Source organism: Melospiza georgiana, chromosome 2, assembly GCF_028018845.1.
Source record: "Melospiza georgiana isolate bMelGeo1 chromosome 2, bMelGeo1.pri, whole genome shotgun sequence".
Classification (NCBI taxonomy): domain Eukaryota; kingdom Metazoa; phylum Chordata; class Aves; order Passeriformes; family Passerellidae; genus Melospiza; species Melospiza georgiana.
The window spans coordinates 72,936,651-72,951,076 of record NC_080431.1 but is presented as its reverse complement, the minus strand read 5'-3'; positions in this window follow the sequence as shown (position 1 = coordinate 72,951,076).

Below are 14,426 nucleotides of genomic sequence, written 5' to 3'. Positions count from 1 at the left end.
AATTTTATCTTTGTTCCTTTATTCAAGGAAACAGTCTTCCATTTTTCCTCTCATGCTGGTTAACAGATGAAAGAATATTTTAAATCTTTTACAGAAACCTTTTTCAAAGGGAAAGCCAGTGTCATGAAAACACAAAATACGTCATAAGAATGTGTTAATTTAGGCAATGCTTTTTATAGGAGAAATAGATTAGCATACTTTTTTTTCTTTTTTTCATAAGTAAATTTTTCTTTTTTATAAATATTTAGTACTATCATGTACAGTACAAAACAAACCTAAATCAAATAAATTCAGATAATACAGTAGTAATAACATATTTTATCTTATAAAAAATCACTTTGCAAAAGCCTAAAGCTATTGAGGGCCATGAATTAAAACTTTGGATGATTTCCCCCAGCCCTCACATGGCTTTAAATTTTCCAAAATTTTAGTTTAAATTTCAGTGTTTCCATTTGGAAGGGGTGAGATGATGCTGAATTAGCTCAGTTGTGTTCTTTGCTCAGTGTGTGGATTGTTACAACATCAGCAGCGACCTGAGGCTAATTTCCAGTTGTAGCTGAAGCAGGCAGTGCTTGGTAGAGTTTGGTTGGATATTGCCCTTGGTTACAGTGTGGTTTGGAAATGTTGGGATTCCTGGCTCTGCCAAGCAAGGGGCTGTCTACAGACCATTGTTCCCTCATTGTGCAGATGGGTTTGGAGCACATTGCAAGGTGCCTTCTGGCACAGAAAACAGCAGAGGCTCTAACAGCTCTGCTGCCCTGTTTCTTTACACAGCCCTCCCTTGCCAAGGAACTTGTAAGCATTTTCACGAGCTTTTCCCCAGCTGCTGAAGTTTCAAGCAGCATCAGCTGCTGTTTGCAATAGCTGATGACCTGGATTAGCACTGAGCGCATTTTCAGAACATTTCTGGAGCAAACAATGACACTTTTGGGAAAGGAATCCATGTCCATAAGTTGGTTCATTTCACACAGATTGTAATAGCTCTCAGTCACATTTCAATGAACCTAGATTTGACCCAGATATAGTAAGGTTTTCACTTTTCATTTCAAAACTGCTGAGTGTGCTTTTTAAAAGCTTCTTAGTATCTATTTTCATTATTTTCCTTATTTTATTTTTTCCTTATTTTATTTTTTTCTGTTTGTTGTAACTTCCCACAACAGAAATATAGAAGACTGTATTTTAAGAATCCTGGCAACTGCAAAAATCCACAAAAAAGATCCCAAAACGGACGCTACTGTGTCACAGATATCTTTTACAAAAAATCCTTTCCTTAGGCTTTTTCCTCCTGAGAAGCTGAGAGGCCTCAGGAACAAAATGTAAACAATGGTTATCTGCTGCTGTGGAATGCAACGGGTGGATCTGTGATTGGTCTGATGTGGTTGTTTCTAATTAATGGCCAATCACAGTGAGCTGGCTTGGACTCTCTGTCTGAGCCACAAGCCTTTGTTATCATTCCTTTTTTCCTATTCTTTGCTAGCCTTCTGATGAAATCCTTTCTTCTGTTCTTTTAGTACAGTTTTAATATAATATATAAAATAAAATAATAAATCAAGCCTTCTGAAATATGGAGTCAGATCCTCATCTCTTCCCTCATCCTAAGACCCCTGTGAACATGGTCACACTACTGGGGCAAGGAAACCGAGCTTTCTTCAGTTTCCCACTTTGACTGAAAGGGCTTAATAATAAGAGACAGAACGACGCTGTGGTACATTTTAGTCCCAACACTATATATTATTTTGAATGGATACTGTGAAAGGGAGTTTAACAGAGAAAAACTGTTGAGCATGAGGTTCTAATTGTTATGTATTAAGCAAAGCCAACAAGTGCAATTACTAATCCTATGCAAACATAATGACTACCATCTTTGTCATTACACAGAAAGCGAACCCATGATCTGCAGGGTTAGAACATCCATTTTCAGGGTCAAGGTATTCTACTGAAAAAAATCTAACAGATCTATTTTCTTGTTTTTATTTTTCCTTCCACTGGTTTACTTCCTAAAAACATAACTTTTTATAATGCAGGATTATTTTATTTGCCTCAAGAACTTAGTAAAAATAGAGAAATATTTTTAAAGTATGCTTTATAAATGAAATAAGCAATTTCTGTTCAGGGATGGCTGGTTTTCACAAGTTCCCTTCTGGACTACTGTATTTATGAAGGGACCAACAGCCTGGTTGAGGGATTTTTATATTATTGAGGGAATAAAGAAGGAAATAGTTCCCAGTGTCTTATTTTCCATCATTCAGAAATTGATACAATATATGATATTTTAGACTGATTTTAAAAAAACCTGTCTCTGCAGTCAAAGCAGTGTGCACAGAACACTGAACCTTTTGAAACCTGTTTGCTTGAGACTTCAGTAATCTACTCTTGTGTGGGACGATGATTTTAATCGTTTTTTGTTGATTTATTCTGTACCTTTATATTTGAAAGGCTACTTAAAGAGAACTTGTTCTGAAACTGCATATCAGTAATTTTCTACCAAAGAGTTCTGCTAGAGAAATTTTTTGTGCTACAGTGAAAACAATCAGGTGATATATTTAACAAAATATGTGTACATGCCTTTGGCATTTTTCATTAGTGCTGCAAAAATTCTTGTTGCTATTTGCACATCTTGTGCTTTGAGGAAAGATGATTATATGTTTTAGATCAAAGCACTTAAAAAGGTTACAAAAGTCTGAGCAGACAACAGATCCCTGATCAGTTTAACCAAGAACAAGCTATACAGCAAGGTATTTCTATTTCTCCAGCCATTTTAACACATGGAGACCAGAAATTTTATAATAATAATATAATAATTCCCACATTTTATTAACTATTTATAAAATAAAGTGTTTATATATGGTATATGAGGCCATTGGTATATTATTACAGTATTGGGCTTTTCCTGATGTTCCTTGTAGGGCTGAAGGGCTGCAGTGTTGATAAACTTTCTGAATTTTCATCATTGTTCTGCTCTCTGAATGATTGTTTTGTAACAGGTTTATATCAGAGTTTCATGTGAAATCCTGAAATTGTGCACAAAAGGGTTTATATTCAATCCTTTATTTTTCTTTTGGACAAAGACTGCATAAAGGACTAACACACTACAGTGTTAGCACCATTTTAATTTTTTTTCTGGATACTTGTGATATTACAGCAGTGTAATTTATTATGATCTCTTTGCACCCATGGTAAGATGTCCATCCAATAATTATTTTAATTTTAAAATGTTGGAGTAAGTATTCCTCTTTCCCAAAGAGTGTCTGTATATATCCACTGGGGCCAAGGACAAAGACAGGCCATGTGTGCTTCCTCACCTATTGTGTTCATCCTAATCTTGCTTTCCTGCAAGCATTTGGATGGTGAAAACTGGCTTCTGCTTAAATCTATATGATGAATTTTTCATCGCTGTCTTCTGTCCTTTGATCTTCATTATAACAGAACAGGTATAAATACTAACCAGACGGTTTCATAGGAGAGCAAATATTAATTTTAATATAATTAGTTACAATTTTAGGATCTCTGATTAGCAAATCACTATTCCAAATAGAATCGCTGATTACCAAATTGTCTAAACATATAATTTTTTTCTCTTTGCTAAACCTAATATATATTATCAGTAAAGAATTTATCTGCTTTCTCTTTCAGAATTCTTTTCCTTTTCACCTGACACAGAATATTTATAGCAGGTGGCTGCAATTAGAGAAATATTTTTTGACTTTTCAACTGAGCATTTATTTTGCTGGGCTTACAATATACACATTTTCTCTTAGATCAAACAATTTAGAAACATTTCTGCTTGTGGTCTCCTATACACAATCTGAAAGCCACAAAGTCATATCATCTGTCTTTGGAATGGTGATTTCCAGGATTTGAGAATATATCTTGCATCTATGCACACAACCTAGCGTTTTTCCTTAACTTCTTAAATCCAGAATAATCAAAAAGCCTTCTCTGATGATGGTATTTTTCCTAAAACGTATTTTATTTTTTTCAGTGAAGTGTAATTTTCCCACCAAAAAGGGTATTTTTTTTAATAGGGAGGGAGAAAAATATGTATATGGTTTTATAGTAAAATCACTAGTCAGTGATCTGCGCTGTATCACAGCTTTATACACATGCTATAAAGTTAAATGCCTTACATGCAGGTTAGTGCTCTTTTTATGTTTTCAATATGTTCAGAGTAATCTTTCCCTTCCGTTATATCTTGAGAAATCAAAGCAAGCTGTCTCGTTGATTTGTTTCTGCTGCAGAATGCCATAAAAATACTTCCAACTTCAGCCTGTCCTGTATGTGTCATTCCAGAACAGGTGGAGCAGTTTGCTCTTGGATGAATTCCAAGAGATTATCTTGATTTGTGCTGATAGATGCTCATTTCTCACATTGTTCTTAATTCTATGGGGGAAATCTTAAAATTTTGGAAAAATCTAAACCCATGGGCTTTTTGGTTAGTTTTGTTAGGTCAAACCCTAGCTGTTATCAAACAATGTGTGGGTCTGGAACCTGATTTTGCTTTGCTGAGGTATGTCATGTGCCCAGCATTGGCCATATTCCTGCCTAGGGTTAGGATTTCCACAGTTCCATGCTTCAGACATGGCATGGAGAGGGATTCTATTGGACATTCTGCACCACTACTGCATTATTAAGCTCGTGACTTCCCCTTTGGCTAACTCTCAAGGAGCACCCCTGGGAAGAATTTATGGACATCTCTCCCGTTGCTCCAGGACCTTCCTGTGCAGTCACCTTTGGCTTGTGTGATTCTTATAATCAAGAGGTAGCTCTACTTGACTCTTGAGTGATGTGGCTAATCGGGGTTTTATACTGTCCTTATGAGTGCCTGTCCCTGGAGATAGGCTGGAGATCAGCATGCAACCATTTCAGTAAGAGGTAGCAGCCTTTTCTCTAAGCTCTTTTTCTCTGTATATTGTAATTATGCTATGTACATATTTCTTGGTGTCGATGAAATCTCTGCAGATAAGAAGCAGGTGTCAAAATAAAGATCTCAGTTTGTCTGAAAATAGTACAGCTGAACATATTTTATCCTCTCATTTGATAGTCAAGTCTTTAGCTTCATAATTAAGCTGAATATCCTACTGTCCTGACGAGTGTATTTATATAAAAAGAAATATACTTTTAAAATTTTTTCTTGGTTTTGCTTGACTTATTTTGTAGAAGATAACTGCAAAACTTATGGAAAGCAGAGCAGAATATTTTTGTCTACATGTTCTTTTTCTACATTTTTCCATCAGGTTGTTAGTATTGCTGGACTATGCTAAATGACTGGAATGTCTGTGTCCATTTTTCATCCTGTTGATTGATGTGTCATTAAACCAAATATTAGCTAATTCTTGTGATGTAAAGAAGATTCCACCTATCTCACTTGTTTGTGGGCTATTTTTCAACATTTACAATGGTTTATTAATAATGCCTTAAGAGATTTCTGATTTGTTTTGCCAAAATTTGAACCTTTGCTGTGTGTAATGCAGTCAATACAGTCAAACATCTGTATTTAGAATAATTATGACTCCATAATTCATTTTGTGCAAAGTCAGCATGCATTGGAATTAAATTCTCTAAAATGTATTTTTCTCTAAAAAGAATAATTTTTCTACATCATGAAAAAGTGATGCAGTTTCCTTGTTCATATTATACAGTTATCAAAGATTATTCTTTGTTCTTAAAAAACAGGTGCAGGAGAAAATCTCCTCCAGCCTTCTGTTGCCCATCACGTTCTTGTAGTTTCATTCAAAAAACATCTGTGAAAATAATCTCAGTCAAAGCTCCTGTGGTGGTAAGGTAGAGATCTTTACATCCAAACAATAAAGCTGAATGTCTTGTAATGCCGCTGAGTGTTTCTTTCCAATTATGTTTCTATCACTGTTTTCCATTTGCTAGAGTTTGTGGTCCTGACATATTTTCTCCTTATTTCCAAACTCTTTGCTTCAGCCAAAATAACAGCACACACCATAGTTATTCTTTTCTATGGATTGAAGTATTTCTTAACTTTTCAAAAGCAGCAGTACTAGGCCAGAAGACTAGCATTGCATTTTATTCCACAATTTTGTTTGCAGAAGCTGCTATTTGTCCAAAGTCTGTATTTCAATAAAGTACTGAATCAACAAGTTGCCTATTCCTTTTTTTGTAGTCTCTTTTGAAGACCTTGAATAAGCATATTGAATAGTCTGATACCTCTTTACATGTTCAGATGTCTGCTGTCAGGAGTAGTTCATTTAGATTTACAACTTGTCACCAATTTGGCATAAATTGGCAATGTGCTTTTCAAAATTCTGTTACCTTTAAAAGCAGCATTATGTAAATCTTCCTTGACATATAAAACGGGTTTGAAGAGAAAATAATGGTCTTAAATATTTCTCATTCCAGTGACTATCTCTGTGTGCAGTCAACACAGGTTGTGAGACGTGTCTTGTTCCAGAGTTTTTTTTAGTTCTAGCACTGCAAATACATAGAAGATCTAGAGAAGCAGAAGATTTAGAAGTCCTGCACTATGATCTTATGCTGCCTGTAGCATTGGTACCTAAGATTGTCCCCCAAAGCATAAACTGAATATCTGCTTTATGTCAAACATTGCCACTATACCCCTCGAACACCATACTGTCACTGTTATGGCTGACTGTGGGGTTTTCTTTGCTCTCTTGCTTTGTCACCCCAAAGCTGTTTCAGGAATTTGTTTCAATGTTATTATTGGTCCCAATAGAAATACACCACCTTACTTCCAAGAAATTGTAACTTTTCTTCCAGTCATACAAGAGATTTGTTTCTCCAAACACCTGACCATACTAAATCAGTTGTCTCAAAGTCAGGACAATATTCTTGGAAGATTTCACTTGGAGCTTATGACAAAAGAGGTGCCATCATGAACCAGACCAAAAGGATATATTGATCCTTGTAATGCTGAAACCACATAATGGCATTTGGGAATATGGCTTAGTGCTCAATATTGTGGTGTTGGGCTAATCATACATTAGTTGGACTCAATGATATTAGATTTTTTTCACTAATTTAATGATTTAATTATTCTGGATTGAAGACTCAACACCCTTTTCTAGTTGTTTCCAAATAATTCAGCATATGCTTAATTAGTTTTAAGCAGGAACCTAGAGGCATCCAAACTTTCCATGCCTGCTTTGATTTATGATCTGTCTGGATCACAGAACTCTGAGGGATGCAGGCTGTCACCCTCTGTATTTTCTACAGAAAGCCAAACCAGTTTCACTTGCAATTGAAATGTGTCCTCTCCACTGTGCCGCTTCTCACCAACCAAAATCAGCCAAAACTGTGCCTGGTTTTGCTGACACCTTACAACAAACTGGCTCAGCCTAAGGGTGAAGGGAATCTTCTTCCTGCCTGTGTGGTCTGACAGGCAGCATCTTCATATCCAACCACAGCCCAGCGCTTAAGTAGCACAGAGATTTCCCATGAAAATGGGGATTTAAAAAAAGACAACTAATCTCCTAACACATTCCTGTTCTTTATTTTTGGTGGCTCCTGAGGCCTAAAAGGAAGTAGAGGGTCAGGAGAGATGACTATAGCAGATATCCTAAGGTCCCCTTCTGAACACACCCTATGAAATTTCCATGTAAATATATTTTTACAAGATCAGGACCCTGTTTATAGATGATACCGTACAGTTTATTCACCTAAGATGTGACTTATTAAATTCCACAGCTGGTCAGATGACTCACATATCTATGGCCTAAAAAGGAATTCAAAGGACACATGTTTGAATGCAGACATTTACACTATAGACATCACTAGACTGCTAAATTCACTCCAAATATCTTGATACCACCATAAATATTCCAATGAAGTGGTCAGATGCTGCTTTCCTGCTTGTATGCAGAAATGCCAGTGAACATTTTGTAAGGGATGTTACAAAGGAACAGTTACTGGGAACGTTATATCAGTGAGGAAATTCCACCATCATCCCCTTTGAAGGAAAGATATTTAAAAGCATTTCATTAATATTTTACAGTTTATTTCAGACCTCAAGTTTTAAATGGAAGTGTTTTGAAATGTTAAACACTTTTTAGTTTTAATAAGTGAGTATGCCTCCAGCTGTTCTGTAAATTACCAGGAAATGAAGGCCAATTGGTTCCCATTTGCAGTCTGAAGCTGGATGAGATCTGCTTGCATGCTTCGCAGTTAGATATGAGCTTGCAACATCTTCAACACATTTCCCTCTTATTTCTGATACACATACTAGCTTTTTCAGTGGTCTCATGCTTTATGGAAAGTAGAATATAACTTTTTTTCAGGTGCGCCTCATCCTTTAGCCTTATTGTCACATTGAAATACTTTTGATGTTTGGCAATTAAATTGATTAAATTATCTTTTTTTCCCCTCTTCATTTTCTGTGAGATGCTAGTTTATAATCAGAACGACTGTATCTCATTATTCTCTGACAGATACATTTTTTCATTCCATAGATATGAGAAATTCTGATACTACATTTCTTATGTACCAGAACCTGTCTTAAATTAATTACTAATCTTCACAGAAAAGACCAGTTTCTTTTGTCATAGTACAAATAAGTCTACTATATTGTTTTCTGTGAGATATTAAGTTAACAAAAATTTCTCCATATCTTTTTTTTTTCTGTTTTGAAAAATCTGGGCAGTCACAGACTTGTATGATCTTGTCATAACATCAAAAATACTCATTGGAAATACCACCACAGTACCAGAGGACTTTTGTTTTCCAAAGCCATACGCTTTTAGTCATCTATCCAGGGATTAGGAGCTCAGTCTGCATGGCTGCTACTTCCACAATTATAAGGGAATGAAATTCTGCCTTTCAAAATGAAAAAGAAACACAAAATGGTTAGGATTCGAAGAGATGTTAAAGATCATTTGGTTCTAACCTTCCTCCCACTGTCAGGGATGCCACTCTCCAGATGCCGTCTCTCAGGGCCCCATAAAATCCCATCCAACCTTGAACACTTCCAGCTGTGAAGCATCCAAAACACCTCTGGACAATTTATTCCAGTGTTTCACCACCCTCTGGGCAAAGATTTTCTTCCTTACATCTAATGTAAACCTGCGTTCTTTCAGTTTAAAACTGCTGTCCCTTGTCCTGTCACTACTGCATGTATAAAAAGACCCTCTCCCCACTTTTCACAAGCTCCCTTTAGGTACTGAAAGGCCGCAATGAGGTCCTTCTTGAACCTTTCCTTCCCCAGGCAGAACCATCCCAGATGTCACAACCTGACATCATAGGAGAGGCGTTCCAGCCCTGTGATGTTTGTGGCCTCCCTGGACCCACTCCCACAGCTGGCTTTCCAGTGCAGAGGAGCCCAGAGCTGGATGCAGTGTTCCAGGCGGGGTCTCACCAGAGCAGAGGCCCCTCTCTGGTGCCATCCTGGTGCAGACCAGGTCATGCTTGGCTTTCTGGGCTGTGAGCACACATTGTTGGTGGCACATTTGTATTCTGATGCTTATGTTTTATCTTCAATGATGCCACAAGTGCCAAGAAAGCTACTGACAATATTATTGCTCTCTCAGAAGGAGAACAGGATTATCAAAATTTCACATGCATATAGACTGCAGCTTTTGTTCCACGTAATCCAGTTTTAGCAGATATTTGTGCTTCAAGGGAAAGGAAGATCATACCAGTCTGTGACTGCCCAGATTTTTCAAAACACACACAAAAAAATATGGATATGGAGAGGTTTTTTTGTTAATTTAATTTGAAAGGCAGAATTTCATTCCCTCATATTTGTGGAAGTAGCAGCCATGCAGACTGAATTCCTAATCCCTGGATAGATGACTAAAAGCAAATGGCTTTGGAAGCAAAAGTCCTCTGGTACAGTGGTGGTATTTCCAATGAGTATTTGTGATGTTATGACAGTGTCTCTGCAATAAAACTTTTAGCAGAATAAAGCATTCTTTAGAAAGGTTTTATTCCGTCTTCAGGAAGTTTATGGAACTCCAATGTCTCCATTAGGCATCAGGAGAAAAATGACTGATTGTCATGCTTGGGCTTTCAGCATTTGTTTGGGCCATTCCACATCAAGTGTCTGATTCATTTAGTACTACATCCCTCATTTTTCTCTGGAGTAGAAAGAAGCTATAGTTTTATTATGATGTTTAACTTGCATGAGTTTGTTCAAGTGTTTTTTCAGGCATATGAATTTCTACTGTAGACTGCTTGTTAATCTCTGCAGATTCAGAGGCACTTGTTAGAACCCAGAGGTTTGGTATCATCTCTGTTTTGTCTTAGTATTTGATATTATGGGGGTGACTCAGTGTAGCCTGGAAGAAATTTTCCACCATTATACTTTAATAGTTCAGACTCCTGCCCATTGGTAAACACGATCATCTGCCCTGGATATCTGGTTTCTCACTGCTAAAATGATCTTTCTTTTGTTTTCACACCCCACATGGAAGAAAACTATGCACTGGATTTTCTCCCTCACTTTCAATAGCTACTTACCAAGAAAAGTTGTGATGCTGTCTAATTCACAATGTATAATGTTTTGCATTGTTTGAACAAACATGAAATAATAGATCAAACATTTCTGGTGCAAGCATTCAAAAGTTCTTGAATAATGTGTGAAGTCACAGTTTGGCAATGTCTGTGTTTACAATAATTTACTGTAAGGGCTGAATGTAGATTTGAAGATATTTTGTCACAGATTCAAGACCAGTTGGACTCATTTCACAAAGCCCTTTATTCTATAGAAAGGAAAATTAGAGTAGTCAAAATCATCATAATTTAAACTATCATTAGAAGTTGAACACAGGTGTCAAAGATATCTTCAGACAGCCAAGAATTTTTGTGGAAAAAACCCCAATCAATTGGTATTGCCAAATTCCCTGACATGTTTGGTACAGTTGGTATTATGTGTGTTTTCCTCTTTACCCTGTATGTTCTCATCTCTGCTTTCTCTGAGAGTCTATAGTGACTAAACTCTCTTTTTTGTCTTCAGGCTACTTTAGAAAAACCTTCAGGCTGTATGATGAGTCATCCAGCTTTTCTTTAGGTATTTTATTTGTCTTCTGTAGGAATCAGACAGCACCATTATCCATTTCATACTGCTTTCCTAAGATTGCCTGTTCACAGGGACAAAAGCTCCAGCCCTTGAGATCATTATTTTACTCATAAAATGTCTTTAATTCACATTGAAAAATGGTAATACATTTTGTTTTGGGAAGATGCCAGTCCTTATTAATTCTCTTTTGTACCCTGAAATGAGAAAAACCTGTGTACCAAGAAATGGTGCACCAGTTTTCCAAATAACCTTTACTAAGAAAAACAGTGGAGTTCTCATTTAAACCATCCAACAAGATATTGTATAAAAATGTCCCTCCTGCCCCCTTATCAACCAAGGTGAGTCACCTCATCGTGGAAGGTTATCATGTCCCCTGCTTAATGCAAAAAGCATGCACCATATTCTGCTCTCCTTACAGCAGTTCCCTTTCACCCTGAACACTGCTGATATCTGTTGTGACTGGAAATCACTGTAGTCCTGGGCAGGGCTTCAGGTGGCCCTGCCAGAGCAGTGAGATTTGAGCAGAATGACTTCCAGAGGCCCCTTCCAGCCTCAGCTATTGTGTGATTCTGTAATTCTGTGAAAGTCAGAGTATTTTAGATCTTTCACAGTGTTGCATGCACTTCTACTCATTTCTCAAAATCTTTTTTTGCCCCTGGATTGATTATTATTGTCAGATATGTTTAGGTTATTCTTTGTTTGTTACTTTTTATTTTGCCCATGTGGAAGGAAGGAGATAAGAGCTACTATTTCCCTGCAGCTTGCCCCATTTTGGATAGTGAACCTTCCTTTTTAACTATTTGTCTTCAACTGGGTTTAGGGGTAATGAAAAGAACAAAGAAATACATAGGTAAAATGCACCTTATATAGTGCATTTGGGTGCAACCTGGAATTGCAAAGCAATGAAGAGAGAAAAGTGTAAATATATATATGTGAAAAGTGTTTTCTTTTAGACTGATATATTCAGTTTCTGAATATCTTCATGTGAATATGATATAAGGATCTGTAATATCTGATCCATGTTGGAATGAGTTAAAGATGTAGTAGGAGGCCTAGAAAGGATGAAAGGTATGTGATTTCAATTAAGAATGGGATAACAGATTCCACCAGCCTCAATTTTGTCGGCTGTTCACTTCGTAACACAATTGAATGTAAATTATTTTCTGTAATAATTTTCACTATGAAATACCTCCCACTTTGTATGAATTCCTATGAACATTTTATCCTGATATACTGCACATTCTGTGCTGTTTTCTCTGTTTATACCAAATAATTCATTTCCTTATGTGAGTTCAGTAAAGATGCATTATTATCATGAACTAATTTGAAAATGGAATGTTTATTGCTTGCATTTATTTTGGAACATCAAGATAGAAGCATTTCTGATTGATTATCTCAATTTTATACACATCCAAGTTGGGTTGCATTTTGCAGTAATTTCTTCACATTATTTGTATATATGAAATGCAGTATTTTATTGTGCTGACAAGATTGAAAGGAATTTCCTATCATTTTTTCTTCCCAAGGGAACCTGCAACCCATAGAAATTTTCCAATGCCCAATTTTCATAAAAGCACTTGTCAAAAAAGTTTTTATATGATGGTCTATAATAGTAGATCGTTTTATTGCCAGAGAAACAGAAGCAGTAAAGTTATTCAAAGCTCGTAACTGCACATTCGTTCTATCTTCCTTCAAATGAGCTGAGCACAAAACATTATTTATTGCCTTTTTAAAAAAGTGAGGAACCAGTCAATACACACAGAAAGAAATAAATTATCTTTCCTTGGGTGTATAGTGCTCTAACTCATAAATAGCTTGTACTAATTCACAGAAGATATATCAGTCCTGTGTAATTATTTTCTTTGTTGTGGTACCTGCATGATGGGAGTGCTCCATTAAACTGCTTGTGTTGGGATGTTTTTTAATGCTGTACAATATACAATCATTAACTGAGCTACAAAAACAAAACAAAACAAACCTTCAGGTCAGTTTCACAAGTAGTTGTATGTATTTGTGTGAATCTGCAAATTATATATATATATTTTATTTCCATATGTGTTCAGTAGGAATGACTATACTGTGAAATTTCAATTTCAGATAGAATTCTTTCCAGAAAACCTTTCTTTGAAAAATATTACTCTTGTTTCAGATGTAAGCTCAGACATTCCTAATGAATGTGACCAGCCTTCATTTTCCTGGGGTTGAAAAACTAACAGCCAACACTCACAGAATGGTTTGTGCTGGAAGGGACCGTCCAGATCATGGAGTTCCACCCCTGCCATTGTCAGGGACCCCTTCCACTAGACCAGGTTTCTCAAGATCCCATCCAACCTGTCCTCCCTCTGTTATCTGGAATTCTGAAGAAAGTCATCTGGGAAAGAGAGTTGAGGTCTTTTTCTTGTTTGTTTGTTTGTTTGTTTGTTTGTTTGTTTGTTTGTTTGTTTGTTTGAAAAAGCTGACAGTTAAGTGTTGTGACATAAACTTGAATATCACTTGGGTTTTAAGTTATGCTTAACAGCAGCAGAATTCCATGAGACTAAGTATGAGATTAAGACACCTACCTTTAGGCTATGTTAATCTTAGCAAGTGGTTTGTAACAGCAGGAGTGGATCAGCAGTATGAAATTAGTCATATCCATCTACAAGAAGGACCCAAAAGAGGGCCCAGGAAACTACTGACCCATCCAGCCTAACTTCAATCTGGAACTACTAGAATGAGTCATCTAAAAAGTACTATGAATCAGAAGAAGCAGATAATTGGGAAAAAACAGGAGGGATTTGCCAAGTACAAATCAAGCCAGACATCTTGTATTTATATGGGAAGTGCAGTGGATGTTGTTTATCTGGTTTCAAGCAAGGGTAGAGACAGGGTCATTTGACTCTACTCAGCATTTGTCAGGCCATACCTGGAGTATCGTCTCCATTTCTGGGCCCCACAATTCAAGAGAGACACAAACAAACTGGAGAAGGTCTAAAGGAGAGCTACAAAGATAATCAAAGGTCTGAAGAACTGCCCTCTGAGGAAAGACTGAAGATATTGGACCTCTCCTCTTTGGAGAAGGATCAGGAAGGATCTCATCACAGTTTCCAGTACTTCAAGGGGATCTAAAAAGAGAATAAAAGCTCTGTTTTCCCAAGGTGGAAGACAAGGGACAATGGGTAGAAGTTGCACCAGCAGTTTTACCTTGGTGTAAGAAAGAGATTTTTTACAGTAAGAGCAGTCACTAACTGGACCAAGGGAATGACCATCACCAGGGATGTGGTAGAGTCTCCATCACTGAAAGTTTTGAGCTGCCATTGGACAGAACCTAGATCATCTCATACAGATTCTCTTTCCCATGAAAAGTTGAACCAAAGGATCTTTCAAGGTCCCTTCCAGCCTCAGCTATTCTATCATTCTACAATATGGTGATGTTACCACTGTGCCTACA